The sequence below is a fragment of the Hemiscyllium ocellatum genome, chromosome 37, assembly GCF_020745735.1.
Source record: "Hemiscyllium ocellatum isolate sHemOce1 chromosome 37, sHemOce1.pat.X.cur, whole genome shotgun sequence".
In the NCBI taxonomy this organism is placed as follows: Eukaryota; Metazoa; Chordata; class Chondrichthyes; order Orectolobiformes; family Hemiscylliidae; genus Hemiscyllium; species Hemiscyllium ocellatum.
The window spans coordinates 341,806-357,436 of NC_083437.1; positions in this window are offsets into that span (position 1 = coordinate 341,806).

Below are 15,631 nucleotides of genomic sequence, written 5' to 3' on the forward strand. Positions count from 1 at the left end.
TTACCCCTTACCTAACAGTACGGGCAATTTAGCATGGCCAATTCACCTGACCCGCATATCTTTGGACTGTGGGAGGAAACCGGAGCACCGGAGGAAACCCATGCAGACACGGGGAGAACGTGCAATCTCCACACAGTCAGTCGCCTGAGGCGGGAAATTACTATAACCAGGACTCCACCATCTGGGCCTGCTGTGACTGTGACCAGGACTCCTCCATCTGGACCTGCTATGTCTGTAACCAGGATCCCTCCATGCGGTCCTGCTGTGACTGTAACCAGGACTCCTCCATCAGGACCTGCTGTGACTGTCACCAGGACACCTCCAACCAGGCCTACTGTGACTGTAACCAGGATTCCTCCATCTGGGCCTGCTGTGACTCTAACCAGGACCCCTCCATCCGGGCCAGCTGCGACTGTAACCAGGACTCCTCCATCAAAGCCTGCTGTGACTGTAACCAGGATTCCTCCATCTGGGCCTGCTGTGACTGTAACCAGGATTCCTCCATCTGGGCCTGCTGTGACTGTAACCAGGACTCCTCCATCAGGGCCTGCTGTGACTGTAACCAGGACTCCTCCATCAGGGCCAGCTGTGAGTGTAACCAGGAGTTCACTATCAGGGCCTGCTGTGACTGTAAACAGGAGACCTCCATCTGGCCCTGCTATGACTATAGTAAAAAATGAGGTCTGCAGATGCTGGAGATCACAGCTGCAAATGTGTTGCTGGTCAAAGCACAGCAGGTTAGGCAGCATCTCAGGAATAGAGAATTCGACGTTTCGAGCATAAGCCCTTCATCATAAGCCCTTCATCCTGATGAAGGGCTTATGCTCGAAACGTCGAATTCTCTATTCCTGAGATGCTGCCTAACCTGCTGTGCTTTGACCAGCAACACATTTGCAGCTGCTATGACTATAACCAGGACTCCTCCATCAGGGCCTGCTGTGACTAGATTAGATTACTTACAGTGTGGAAACAGGCCCCTCGGCCCAACAAGCCCACTCCGACCCGCCGAAGCAAAACCCACCCAGACCCATTCCCCAACATTTACACTTACCTAACAGTCCCGGCAATTTAGCATGGCCAATTCACCTGACCCGCACATCTTTGGACTGTGGGAGGAAACCGGAGCACACGGAGGAAAGCCACGCAGACACGGGGAGAATGTGCAAACTCCACACAGTCAGTCGCCTGAGTCAGGAAATGACTATAACCAGAACTCCACCATCCGGGCCTGAAGTGACTGTAACCAGGTCTCTTCTATCAGAGCCTGCTGTGACTGGAACCAGGTCTCCTCCATCAGGGCCTGTTGTAACTGTAACCAGGACTCCTCCATCAGGGCCTGCTGCAGACTCCCACTACAACTCCTAGGTAAAATTGTTGATTTAAACAAAGCTGTTAGGTAACTCTGGTGAGGTATTTACATCACTCCCAGAAGAGGACCTGGTGAGTATAATCCATCTTATTTGGATATGAGCTCGTACCAGAAGCCTACATTTCAGGAATCTAAGGAGGAAACCTGATCAAATATATATTGAGTTTGATAGGATCAAACAAAGTAATTTTGGTAGGATAGGGTCAGGGCTTCACTCTATCCCAACAAGGCATCCGGTTCTGGGCATACCGCAATGGGAAGCTCTGTCATATTATCGATACCCAGGAGCTCTCCATCCGGGCCTGCTGTGACTATAATCAGGACTTCTCAATCAGGGCCTGCTGTGACTGGAACCAGGACTCCTGCATCTGGACCTGCTGTGACTGTAACCAGGATTTCGCCAGCAGGGCCTGCTGTGACTGTAACCAGGAACTCTCCATCTTGGCCTGCTGTGACTGTATCAAGGACTCCTCCATCATGGCCAGCTGTGAGTGTAACCAGGACACCTCCAAACGGGCCTACTGTGACAGTAACCAGGACTCCTCCATCAGGGCCAGCTGTGAGTGTAACCAGGAGTTCACTATCAGGGCCTGCTGTGACTGTAAACAGGAGACCTCCACCTGGGCCTGTTGTGACAGTAACCAGGATTCCTCCATCAGGGCCTGCTGTGACAGTAACCAGGATTTCTCCATCAGGGCCTGCTGTGACTGTAACCAGGAGTTCACTATCAGGGCCTGCTGTGACTGTAAACAGGAGACCTCTGTGCGGCCCTGCTATGACTATAACCAGGACTCCTCCATCAGGGCCTTTTGTGACTAGATTAGATTGCTTACAGTGTGGAAACAGGCCCCTCGGCCCAACAAGCCCACATCAACCCACCTAAGCGCAACCCACCCAGACCCATTGTCCTAAATTTACCCCTTACCTAACAGTACGGGCAATTTAGCATGGCCAATTCACCTGACCCGCATATCTTTGGACTGTGGGAGGAAACCGGAGCACCGGAGGAAACCCATGCAGACACGGGGAGAACGTGCAATCTCCACACAGTCAGTCGCCTGAGGCGGGAAATTACTATAACCAGGACTCCACCATCTGGGCCTGCTGTGACTGTGACCAGGACTCCTCCATCTGGACCTGCTATGTCTGTAACCAGGATCCCTCCATGCGGTCCTGCTGTGACTGTAACCAGGACTCCTCCATCAGGACCTGCTGTGACTGTCACCAGGACACCTCCAACCAGGCCTACTGTGACTGTAACCAGGATTCCTCCATCTGGGCCTGCTGTGACTCTAACCAGGACCCCTCCATCCGGGCCAGCTGCGACTGTAACCAGGACTCCTCCATCAAAGCCTGCTGTGACTGTAACCAGGATTCCTCCATCTGGGCCTGCTGTGACTGTAACCAGGATTCCTCCATCTGGGCCTGCTGTGACTGTAACCAGGACTCCTCCATCAGGGCCTGCTGTGACTGTAACCAGGACTCCTCCATCAGGGCCAGCTGTGAGTGTAACCAGGAGTTCACTATCAGGGCCTGCTGTGACTGTAAACAGGAGACCTCCATCTGGCCCTGCTATGACTATAGTAAAAAATGAGGTCTGCAGATGCTGGAGATCACAGCTGCAAATGTGTTGCTGGTCAAAGCACAGCAGGTTAGGCAGCATCTCAGGAATAGAGAATTCGACGTTTCGAGCATAAGCCCTTCATCATAAGCCCTTCATCCTGATGAAGGGCTTATGCTCGAAACGTCGAATTCTCTATTCCTGAGATGCTGCCTAACCTGCTGTGCTTTGACCAGCAACACATTTGCAGCTGCTATGACTATAACCAGGACTCCTCCATCAGGGCCTGCTGTGACTAGATTAGATTACTTACAGTGTGGAAACAGGCCCCTCGGCCCAACAAGCCCACTCCGACCCGCCGAAGCAAAACCCACCCAGACCCATTCCCCAACATTTACACTTACCTAACAGTCCCGGCAATTTAGCATGGCCAATTCACCTGACCCGCACATCTTTGGACTGTGGGAGGAAACCGGAGCACACGGAGGAAAGCCACGCAGACACGGGGAGAATGTGCAAACTCCACACAGTCAGTCGCCTGAGTCAGGAAATGACTATAACCAGAACTCCACCATCCGGGCCTGAAGTGACTGTAACCAGGTCTCTTCTATCAGAGCCTGCTGTGACTGGAACCAGGTCTCCTCCATCAGGGCCTGTTGTAACTGTAACCAGGACTCCTCCATCAGGGCCTGCTGCAGACTCCCACTACAACTCCTAGGTAAAATTGTTGATTTAAACAAAGCTGTTAGGTAACTCTGGTGAGGTATTTACATCACTCCCAGAAGAGGACCTGGTGAGTATAATCCATCTTATTTGGATATGAGCTCGTACCAGAAGCCTACATTTCAGGAATCTAAGGAGGAAACCTGATCAAATATATATTGAGTTTGATAGGATCAAACAAAGTAATTTTGGTAGGATAGGGTCAGGGCTTCACTCTATCCCAACAAGGCATCCGGTTCTGGGCATACCGCAATGGGAAGCTCTGTCATATTATCGATACCCAGGGGCTCTCCATCCGGGCCTGCTGTGACTATAATCAGGACTTCTCAATCAGGGCCTGCTGTGACTGGAACCAGGACTCCTGCATCTGGACCTGCTGTGACTGTAACCAGGATTTCGCCAGCAGGGCCTGCTGTGACTGTAACCAGGAACTCTCCATCTTGGCCTGCTGTGACTGTATCAAGGACTCCTCCATCATGGCCTGCTGTGACTGTCACCAGGACACCTCCAAACGGGCCTACTGTGACAGTAACCAGGACTCCTCCATCAGGGCCAGCTGTGAGTGTAACCAGGAGTTCACTATCAGGGCCTGCTGTGACTGTAAACAGGAGACCTCCACCTGGGCCTGTTGTGACAGTAACCAGGATTCCTCCATCAGGGCCTCCTGTGACTGTAACCAGGATTCCTCCACCTGGGCCTGTTGTGACAGTAACCAGGATTCCTCCATCAGGGCCTCCTGTGACTGTAACCAGGATTTCTCCATCAGGGCCTGCTGTGACTGTAACCAGGAGTTCACTATCAGGGCCTGCTGTGACTGTAAACAGGAGACCTCTGTGCGGCCCTGCTATGACTATAACCAGGACTCCTCCATCAGGGCCTGTTGTGACTAGATTAGATTGCTTACAGTGTGGAAACAGGCCCCTCGGCCCAACAAGCCCACATCAACCCACCTAAGCGCAACCCACCCAGACCCATTGTCCTAAATTTACCCCTTACCTAACAGTACGGGCAATTTAGCATGGCCAATTCACCTGACTCGCATATCTTTGGACTGTGGGAGGAAACCGGAGCACCGGAGGAAACCCATGCAGACACGGGGAGAACGTGCAATCTCCACACAGTCAGTCGCCTGAGGCGGGAAATTACTATAACCAGGACTCCACCATCTGGGCCTGCTGTGACTGTGACCAGGACTCCTCCATCTGGACCTGCTATGTCTGTAACCAGGATCCCTCCATGCGGTCCTGCTGTGACTGTAACCAGGACTCCTCCATCAGGACCTGCTGTGACTGTCACCAGGACACCTCCAACCAGGCCTACTGTGACTGTAACCAGGATTCCTCCATCTGGGCCTGCTGTGACTCTAACCAGGACCCCTCCATCCGGGCCAGCTGCGACTGTAACCAGGACTCCTCCATCAAAGCCTGCTGTGACTGTAACCAGGATTCCTCCATCCGGGCCTGCTGTGACTGTAACCAGGATTCCTCCATCTGGGCCTGCTGTGACTCTAACCAGGACTCCTCCATCAGGGCCTGCTGTGACTGTAACCAGGACTCCTCCATCAGGGCCTGCTGTGACTGTAACCAGGACTCCTCCATCAGGACCTGCTGTGACTGTAACCAGGACTCCTCCATCAGGGCCTGCTGTGACTGTAACCAGGACTCCTCCATCAGGACCTGCTGTGACTGTAACCAGGACACCTCCAACCGGGCCTACTGTGACTATAACCAGGATTCCTCCATCTGGGCCTGCTGTGACTGTAACCAGGACTCCTCCATCAGGGCCTGCTGTGACTGTAACCAGGACTCCTCCATCAGGGCCTGCTGCGACTGTAACCAGGACTCCTCCATCAGGGCCTGCTGTAACTGTAACCAGGACTCCTCCATCATGGCCTGCTGTGACTGCAAACAAGAGACCTCCATCTGGGCCTACTGTGTCTGTAACCAGGACTTAAAACAGTCACAGCAGGCCAAGATGGAGAGTTCCTGGTTACAGTCACATCAGGCCCTGATGAAGGAGACCTGGTTACAGTTACAACAGGCCCTGATGGAGGAGTCCTGGTTCCAGTCACAGCAGGCCCTGATAGAAGAGACCTGGTTACAGTCACATCAGGCCCGGATGGTGGAGTCCTGGTTATAGTCATTTCCCGACTCAGGCGACTGACTGTGCGGAGTTGCACATTCTCCCCGTGTCTGCGTGGGTTTCCTCCGGGTGTTCCGGTTTCCTCCCACAGTCCAAAGATGTGCGGGTCAGGTGAATTGGCCATGCTAAATTGCCGGTACTGTTAGGTAAGTGTAAATGTTGGGGAATGGGTCTGGGTGGGTTGTGCTTTGGCGGGTCGGTGTGGGCTTGTTGGGCCGAGGGGCCTGTTTCCACACTGTAAGTAATCTATTCTAGGGCCAGATGGAGGTCTCCTGTTTACACTCACAGCAGGCCCTGATGGAGGAATCCTGGTTACAGTCACAATAGGCCCGGTTGGAGGAGTCCTGGTTACAGACACAACAGGCCCTGATGGAGGAATCCTGGTTCCAGTCACAGCAGGCCCGGATGGTGGACTCCTGTTTACAGTCACAGCAGGCTATGATGGTGAACTCCAGGATACAGTCACAGCAGGCCCTGATGGAGGAGACCTGGTTACAGTCACAGCAGGCTCTGATGGAGGAGTCCTGGTTACAATCGCAGCTGGCCCGGATGGAGAAATCCTGGTTACAGTCACAGTAGGCCCGGTTGGAGGTGTCCTGGTGACAGTCACAGCAGGTCTTGATGGAGGTGTCCTGGTTACAGCCACAGCAGGCCCGGATGGAGGACTCCTGGTTACACTGACAGCAGGTCCTGATGACTGAAACCAGGACTCCTGTATCTGGGCTTGCTGAGACTGGAACCAGGACTCCACTATCAGGGCCTGCTATGACTGTAGCCAGGAGCCCTCCGTGCGGGCCTGCTGTGTCTGTAACCAGGACACCTCCAACTTGGCCCGCCGTGACTATATCCAGGACACCTCCAACCGGGCCTACTGCGACTGTAACCAGGATTCCTCCGTCAGAGCCTGCTGCGATTGTAACCAGGAGTCCTCCATCTGGACCTGCTGTGTCTGTATCCTGGAGTTCACCATCATGGCTGCTGTGACTGTAAACAGGAGTTCTCCATAAGGGCGTGCTGCGACTGTATCCAGGACACCTCCAACCGGGCCTAGTGTGACTGTAACCAGGATTCCTCCATCCAGGCCTGCTGTGACTGTATCCTGGAGTTCACCATCAGGGCCTGCTGTGACGGTCACCAGGACTCCTCCAACAGGGCCTGTTGTGTCTGTAACCAGGACTCCTCCATCCGGACCTGCTGTGACTGTATCCAGGACTCCTCCATCCGGGCCTGCTGTGACTGTAACTGGGCCTCCACCATCTGGGCCTGATGTGACTGTAACCAGGAGTTCACTATCAGGGCCTGATGTGACTGTCACCAGGACGCCTCCATCCGGTCCTGCTGTGATCTGGTCTGGTCCTAATATTCACTGATGTCTGGAGCATCTTTTGTCTTTGACCGTGGTTTAAGGTTTTACCTTCAAGAGTAAACCAGAATGATTATGCTTCAGGAGCAAGGCTGAAACTGCATTTGCAGCACAGGCAGCAGCAGGCCAGATATTTACTGACTCAGTGGATGTCTCCCTGACAGCACCTAACAGCATGACTATTTGAGAATACTGGGAAGGTTGTCTGCTGTAGTGTCTTTTAGTAACTCTTCCTGTTAATAATAAAGCATAGCAGTTATACCGCACTCCCTGCAAGTGGGGGAAAAATACACTCATACACTCATCTGTTGCATCCTGAAATATTTCTTCCACTACAAGGTATTAATTAAAGTCAACAGAAGGTACAGGATGTTTTTCAGGATCCTCGAATAAACCAATAAAATGTTGCTTTCCGTGTGACATCAATGTCTGAACACAATCGTTCTGAACTGCATTTGCTGAGCCACTGGGGTGAAAGCAGTGAGTCTTTAATCGAGTCAGTAGCATGTGTGGTGAGGACAGGATTACTTGCTGCAAACCTGCAGTGTGTGCAAAATGATGGATCCCCCAAAAGCAGGTGCCCTTCATGGACAGACAGGTGCTCACTTCTCCTTATTGGATGTACACCGACTGCACAATTGGCTACACAGTTCCGGCTTGTCCCTGAGAAACGACAGAGTTTAGACTTGGCTCTGTCTTGCAGGCAGAATAATTTCAACATGATAGACATAATCCAGCTGACTCCTACTTTGTACATTGTTCCCACTTCAGTGTAGCATTCCATCCATTCTGGCTGAAAACTGTAACCTTTTAAACATTCTTTCAGTGAACCTACCAACTTAGTTAAAGCTGGAATAAAGTTAATACTGATTACTACCTGGGTTGACCAAAGAATAGTGTAGGAGAGGGATACAACTGAATCATTTCACATCTTTGGAGATCTGGGTTGGTCCCTTCTAATAAGACCAAAACTTTGATAAAGGTAATCTGATTTGGGTTGGACATAGAACATTACAATGCAGTACAGACCCTTCGGCCCTCGATGTTTCACCAACCTGTAAAACCAATCTGAACCCCATCTAACCTGCACTATTCTATTATGATCCATACATTTATCCAATGAACATTTCAATGCCTTTAAAGTTGGCAAGTCTACTGCTGTTGCAGGCAGGGCATTCCATATCCTTACTGCTCTCCGAGTAAAGAACCTAACTCTAACATCTGTTCGATATCTATCACCCCTCAATTTAAATGCTAGCCATCACCATCTGAGGAAAGAGATTCTCACTGTCCACCCGATCTAATCCGCTGATCATCTTGTATGTCTCTATTAAGCCACCTCTCAACCTTCTTCTCTGTAATGAAAACAGCCTTAAGTCCCTTCAGGAGTCAATTCAGGGAGGCAATGGTGTAGTGGCAATGTCAGTGGGTTAGTCATCTGCAGGCTAAGGCAAAAGATATGAGTTCAACTCCCATCATGACATCTGTTGAATTTCAATTAATAATGTGGAATATGAAGTTATTGGACAGCAAGGTGGCTCAGTGGTTAGCACTGCTGCCTCAGCGCCAGAGAAACCAATTCAATTCCAGCCTCGGGCGACCGTGTGGAGTTTGCGTATTCTTCCCGTGTCTGTGTGGGTTTCCTCCCAGAATCCAAAGATGTGCAGGTCAGGTGAATTGGCAATGCAAAATTGCCCATAGTGTTCGGTGTATTAGTCAGAGATAAATATAGGATCAAGAAATGGGTCTTGATGGATTATTCTTCGGAAGGCCAGTGTGGACTTGTTGGAGCAAATGGCCTGTTTCCATACTGTAGGGAATCTAATCTAATCCTTCAGCCTTTCCCATAAGACCTTTCCTCCATACCAGGCAACATCATGTTGCAGTTGTATAAGACTCTGGTGAGGCCTCATCTGGAGTATTGTGTGCAGTTTTGGTCGCCATACTATAGGAAGGATGTGGAAGCTTTAGAACGAGTGCAGAGGAGGTTTACCAGGATGTTGCCTGGAATGGTAGGAAAATCTTATGAGGAAAGGCTGAGGCACTTGGGGCTGTTCTCATTGGAGAAGAGAAGGTTTAGGGGAGATCTGATAGAAGTGTATAAGATGATTAGGGGTTTAGATAGGGTAGATACTAAGAACCTTTTACCGCTAATGGAGTCAGGTGTTACTAGGGGACATAGCTTTAAATTAAGGGGTGGTAGGTATAGGACAGATGTTAGGGGTAGATTCTTCACACAGCGGGTTGTGAGTTCATGGAATGCCCTGCCCGTATCAGTGGTGAACTCTCCTTCTTTATGGTCATTTAAGCGGGCATTGGATAGGCATTTGGAAGTTATTGGGCTAGTATAGGTTAGGTAGGATTCGGTCGGCGCAACATCGAGGGCCGAAGGGCCTGTACTGCGCTGTATCCTTCTATGTTCTATGTTCTATCCTCGTAATTCTCCTCTGCACCCTTTCCAATGATTCCACATCCTTCCTGGGGAAGCAGGAATGCGACCAGACTGTACACAATACCCCAAACGTGGCTGCACCAGAGTTTTGTACAGCTGCAATACGACCTCATCGCTTCAATCCCTCTACCAATAAAAGCCAACACACCTTCCGCCTTCTTAACAACCTGGGTGGCAACTTTCAGGGATCTATGCACATGGACATCGACACCTCAACACCACCAAGAATCTTAGCATTAGCCCAGACAACCAGCCCTATTCCAATAGCCCAGCTCAAACATGTGGATCATTGCAGCTAATATCCTTTCTCAGATGGATAATGCGATGTAGAGAGTAAATATTGTGGGAATTATTCACTCAAATGAGCAACATCCTAGCTCTGAAACCTTATTTCATAAAACACGCCTGCTCTCCAGGCAGCATCCTGATAAATCTCCTCTGCACCCTCTCTAAAGCTTCCACGTCTTTGCGATAATGAAGAGACCAGAACTGAACACAGTATTCCAAGTGTAGTCTAACCAGGGCTCTACAGAGCTGCAGCATAACCTCGAAGCTCTTAAACTCAATCCTCCTGCTAATGAAAGCCAACAGACCATACGCCTTCTCAACAACCCTCTCAACTTGGGTGGCAACTTTGAGCAATTTATGGTTATGGACCCCAAGACCGCTCTGTTCCTCCACACTGCGAAGAATCCTGCCTTTAACCCTGTCTTTTGCATTCAAATTCGAGGGTGGGGCACTTCAAAAATGAGGCTTCTCAACCAGAGTTTGGAAGCCTTACTTGGATTTCCTAGAAGTGAGCTTTGGTTAAATCCTTAATTAACCACTAATTAACCACTGCCTGCTGTGGAAAAGTGTTCAGGATGTGAGGTATATATAATTTAGACAGTGGAACTAATATCTATTAACATTATCTATTATTCCCATCCACCCTCCCCTGACCTGAGCAGTAAAACTACATGAAGCAATGCCTTACCCCCACATACAGCCCCATCACAGCAAACCTCCCTCATGTCCAGCCTGCTGGGATCAAACCCTCTCATAGAGAGACTTGTTTGTCCTTGCAGCAATGGGGAAATGATCCCTGCTCTCATGGCTGCCCCCTGCTGCTGGCAGACCCAATCTGCAGGGACTCGACTCACCTGTTGTCCCATTTCTCAAGGTTTGGTGTAAGGGCCAGCGAAGGGCGTTTGTGGGTTTTGCCGAATAGAGACTTGGCTGAAGCTCTGACAATCGATGGCCCTGATTTTCCACAATTGCAGCAAGAGCTGATTTGACCTCTTGGATTCGATGGTTCCCTCCCTCTCTTTCCTGACAGTCGTTGCTTTAACGGGGAATGTTGCTTCGGCTGTAAGTTCAATCCTCCCCTGACTATCTCTTATGTCAGATCTTTCACTCTGTCCACTGTTCAGCAGCATGACGGGAAACGACTAAGGTTAACTTAAGGATGGAGTTGATCTAAACATGAGGCAGGGGGGCGGATTAGTGGTTTGCACTGCTGCCTCACAGTGATACTGACCAGGGTTTGAATCCAGCCTCAGGAGACTGTGGAGTTTGCAAGTTCTCCTTGCGTCTATGTTGAATTCTTCTGGGTGGTCTCATTTCCCTCCCACAGTACCAAGTTTTGCAGGCTAAGTGGGTTGACCATGAGAAATGCAGGGCTACAGAAATAAACTCTGGGTGGTAGGTATGGCTGGGATGCTCTTCAGGTATCTGTATGGACTCTGGACCGAAAGGCCTGCTTCCACACCGGAGGGATTTGATTATTTAAATTCCTCATTATCCTCCCTGCCAAGATATTGTTGGCACCTTGGGACTTACTAAGCTTAGAATTATTCTAAAACCATTTTGCAAGTACTCTTAGGGCCTCAACAAACTATTGTTTAATTTGAATCTTTCCTCCAACTGGATCCATCTCTGGATGCCGAATGATGAAAGGGTGTATGCAAATATTTTGACCTGCAGAAGGTTTTTGTGAACAAGCTGCCTTTTGTCCAGTAGGGCATGCTGGCTGTGTGGGCCAATCATATCCATCATATCCAATTCCAGTGACCCCTTTGAAAATCTCTTCACTTCCTGCTCATTTACAAGGATCATCTCCCAGTTCAATAGATCCTAATTCTCCACCTAAAACCCTGCATCTCTTGGGGTAAGACAGCGAGTATTCAACATCCTATTTAATACATGATGCTGCAGATTGTCATTTGTGTGTGTAATGACAAGACTAACTGAAATGTTATCTTGCTGTTGTTTAAGGCAAGAGCTGTCAGCTAGCTGGAAGAGCACAGCAAGCCAGGAGGTAACGAACTCATATGTTTTGATTATCCCTTCTTCAGGAATGGGGGTGGGGGTAGGGGAATTGCAAATAAAGAATGTGGGACAAGGGTTATGGGTTGGGAGAGGGCAGAGTGGTGAGGTGGTGATAGGTGAAAACAGGACCTCAATAGGTCAATAGAAGGGATGAATCCAGTCAGTAGCTGAAGAAAGGATCAGAATGGAGAGATGGAAGGGAGAAGGAGCGGCTGGAAAGGCAGTTTGGAGGATGGGTGTGAATGTTGAGTCATCTGGGCTGTAGGCGACCCAGCTGAAAGATGAGGTGTTGGTCCTCCAAATTTGCATGTCTTTTGGGTCTGTAAGGGCCAGCAGCCAGCCTGACCTCCTGCTCACCACTCATTTCATTTCCCCTTCCCACTCCCCCTCTGACATGTCCACGCTCTGTCTCCTCCATTGCTACAGTGAATCAGACCACAAATTGGAGGAACAACACCTTATCTTCCACGTGGGCAGCCTACAACCCAGAGGACTTAACATTGAGTTCTCCAGTTTCAAATAACATCCCCTCCCATCCCCTGACACACTTTCCAGTCCCGCCTCCTCCCTTCCATTCCTCCGAATCACCCTTCCTTCCAGCTACCAACCGGATTCATTCCTCCCATTGACGTACCAGGTCGTACCTACCAGCTGTATTTAACAATTACCACCTCACCATTCCGCTCCCCTTCACACCCATAACCATCCCCTACCTTTTTCTGCAACTCCCTCTACCACCATCCCCATTCCTGATGAAGGGTTATACCTGAAACATCAGACTTCTCCAACTCTTGATGCTGCCTGGCTTGCTGTATTCTTCCAGCCTCCTGCCTATCAATTTTAGATTCCAGCATCTGGAGGGTTTTTTTTTGTCTATAATCTTCTTTAAGGGAAGCGCTGTCAGCTGGACAGCTGCCCTGTTACCATCCCGAATAGCTTTTTCACTTGGTTGACTCAAATCTGTGTTGTGTCCTGAACAGATCTCATAATTATCCTATAACTGACTTACTATTAATACTGCATTTCCCCAAATTCCTCTTATGACAGCAACTGAAGTCTAGACAGTAATTAATCTGCTTCTCTGTGAGCTCTTTGTAATTGCTCCTGTACCATCACACAGCTTCTGTTTGAGGGCTTTATATGTTGTGTTATTTTCCATGAGTTCCTGCCTGAACTCTTGTACCACAACCAAAAACAGCTCTGCATAAACATAGGCCTTGTACAGTGTTGCACAATGACAGCTGCATGTTTTTGACTAACTCAATAATACAGACCCATTTCTTTAACACACTGATCGCCTGATCTGTCTGGGATAATTATTTTAGAAATACTTTGGCACTCTCCTCAATCATCTTCGCAACCTCATCAGCTGTCCGAGTGTGGTGGTCTGCCTCCATAACCGACAGAAACATCTCTTTGGTGGAAACACTTCACTGGTGGGTTTGGTATTGTCAGAGCGGGGTTCTCTTAAGTTTCTAAATGCCATCATTGCTTTATCTTTGTTTAATCATGAAATGACAGTTTCCCTACTAACACAATATAACTGAGCCATCCTTTATTTATCAGATAATCGTCAATGTTTTTGTCAGCTGTACAGTTATATTAAATGTGCTTACCTGGGATTATTTATGTACACGCTCACCAATTCTTTACCCTCAAACTGATCTATAGGAGTTCTCCAAACTTAGTTCATCGCTGTCTTTCTTATATTTTGCTCAAGTCATTACCATCCAATAAACAGTCTCGCAGTCATGTTTGTGCGAAAGCATTTAGTTTTATTTCTGTTAGTGCCATACAACAAAATATTTGAAGAAATGATGAGTATGTCTGAGCCACACAGATATTCTCTACAAATCTGGGTTTGCTGATAAGTTTTACACCGAGCTGTATTTTTCACAGATATAACCTGCATGGGCAATACCATAAAACAGATGTCAGTTGGTTCTGTGCTGCAGTACTCTGCACCCAGTGTATATTACACAGGGGAGGGACATAAATAGAAAGTAATAACGAAATGAAATTAGTTTAATTGCCCAAAACCGTGTAGCTCTTTGTGAAATGGCAATAATTTAACAATGAAATCACAAGGGGATGTGACTGCAGTCTTCAGCTGCTCTCTGAATTTATTCTGGGTGATGACATAAATACATGTGTTGGTGCAGGTACTGAGGAGCTGAAGCATATTGGCGATGGATTCCAGGTAATAAAGGGGATCTGTGACAGAGTAAAAATATGCCTTTGTAATTCGCTGATAAATGTAAAATACAAGCTGGGTCACCCATAACATTATAAAGCTGCCAGATATACTGAAGAGTAATATGATGGATTTCCTTCACATCTCCATTTCTGGATCCTTCTCATTCTCTCCACTGAGGTGACCCCGGAGTGACCTGCGGACTTCACTTGCTGCTAAAATACGTCTGACAGTCAGAAGATTGAGGATCAGCATTAGGAAGAATGGCACAAAAACAATTAAAATGAAATAAAAGATGACAAAACCCGCCCATGCAGTCGAAGTAATGAAGTTAGCTTTTGTAACGCAATACCAGGGAATATTATCAATCATGTACAAAGGTTCATGCCTGAAGTACCAGGGGACAGATATTAAACAACCCAAAAAAGTCACTGTCTCTATTACAACAGCTGCCATTTTCTTTGTACAATACTTCACTTTCAATTTATCACAACATATGGCCACAAACAGATCGAAGGTGAAAGCAACTGTGAGCCAAATGGAAATCTCTGTTGATATGATAACCAGAGTGTAAATAAAACTACAAATGGGAGTAATGAACAGGAATGAACCATGGAAATAGATCTGACCAATCTTGTAGAATATTGGTTCAGCAATAACAACCAGGAGATCAGCTGCTGCCATTGCAACCAAGTAACAAGAAATACATTTGGAGAGGCCACAATTTCCTCGGGACAGAAAAATAATCACCAAAATATTAGCTTGAAGAGAGAAAAAGGAAAACAAATTTAAAAACTTGTTCCAGGCAATACCTAATCCAATAGTTTCAGAGGATCTAGGATGTCATTTCTCATCTTTTGGGTACAATAAGCATTCAAAACTATTTGTTCAAAATAGAACACACTCTCAGGTAATTATATTAAAGATGATTATCAACCATGTGGATATCAAACAGTAAATTGAGTAAAACGCTCATGTGATTCACTGAAATTCACTTACTCTCAGAAATGTCCAAGCATGCTTTTCGTATATTTAATATTTCCACAAATCATTGCATTAATGGAAATAATTGAAAAATTTGGACAGCATTCCTCTCCAGGAAATATCGCACAATGGTAGGCAGCTCTTCTTTTTGAATTCCATTTACAGTATTAGAAGATAGGACTCTATGATAAATGATCATCAATGAATTCCTATGATATTTGACCTACCGATAAATGAGACAGTGCATAATTCTAGCCGACACACTTGAAAGCAAGGTAACTAAAGACATAAAAAGTTCAATTTCAAAGCCAGTTAGCAAATGTCATCCTCAGTGTGAAAGAGAAGCAGATTTGGAAAAGTCAGCAGTCAATTACAGACACTGGTCAATCTGTGAAGTTACTTCAGGCAGTGGAGGTAACATTTCAGAACAGTAAGAGCTTATAAATACATTTATATACCAGTTTAACTGGGCAATTTTCCATATGGAGTACATTATGATATCACAAACACAAAGATGATGAACTATTTCAATA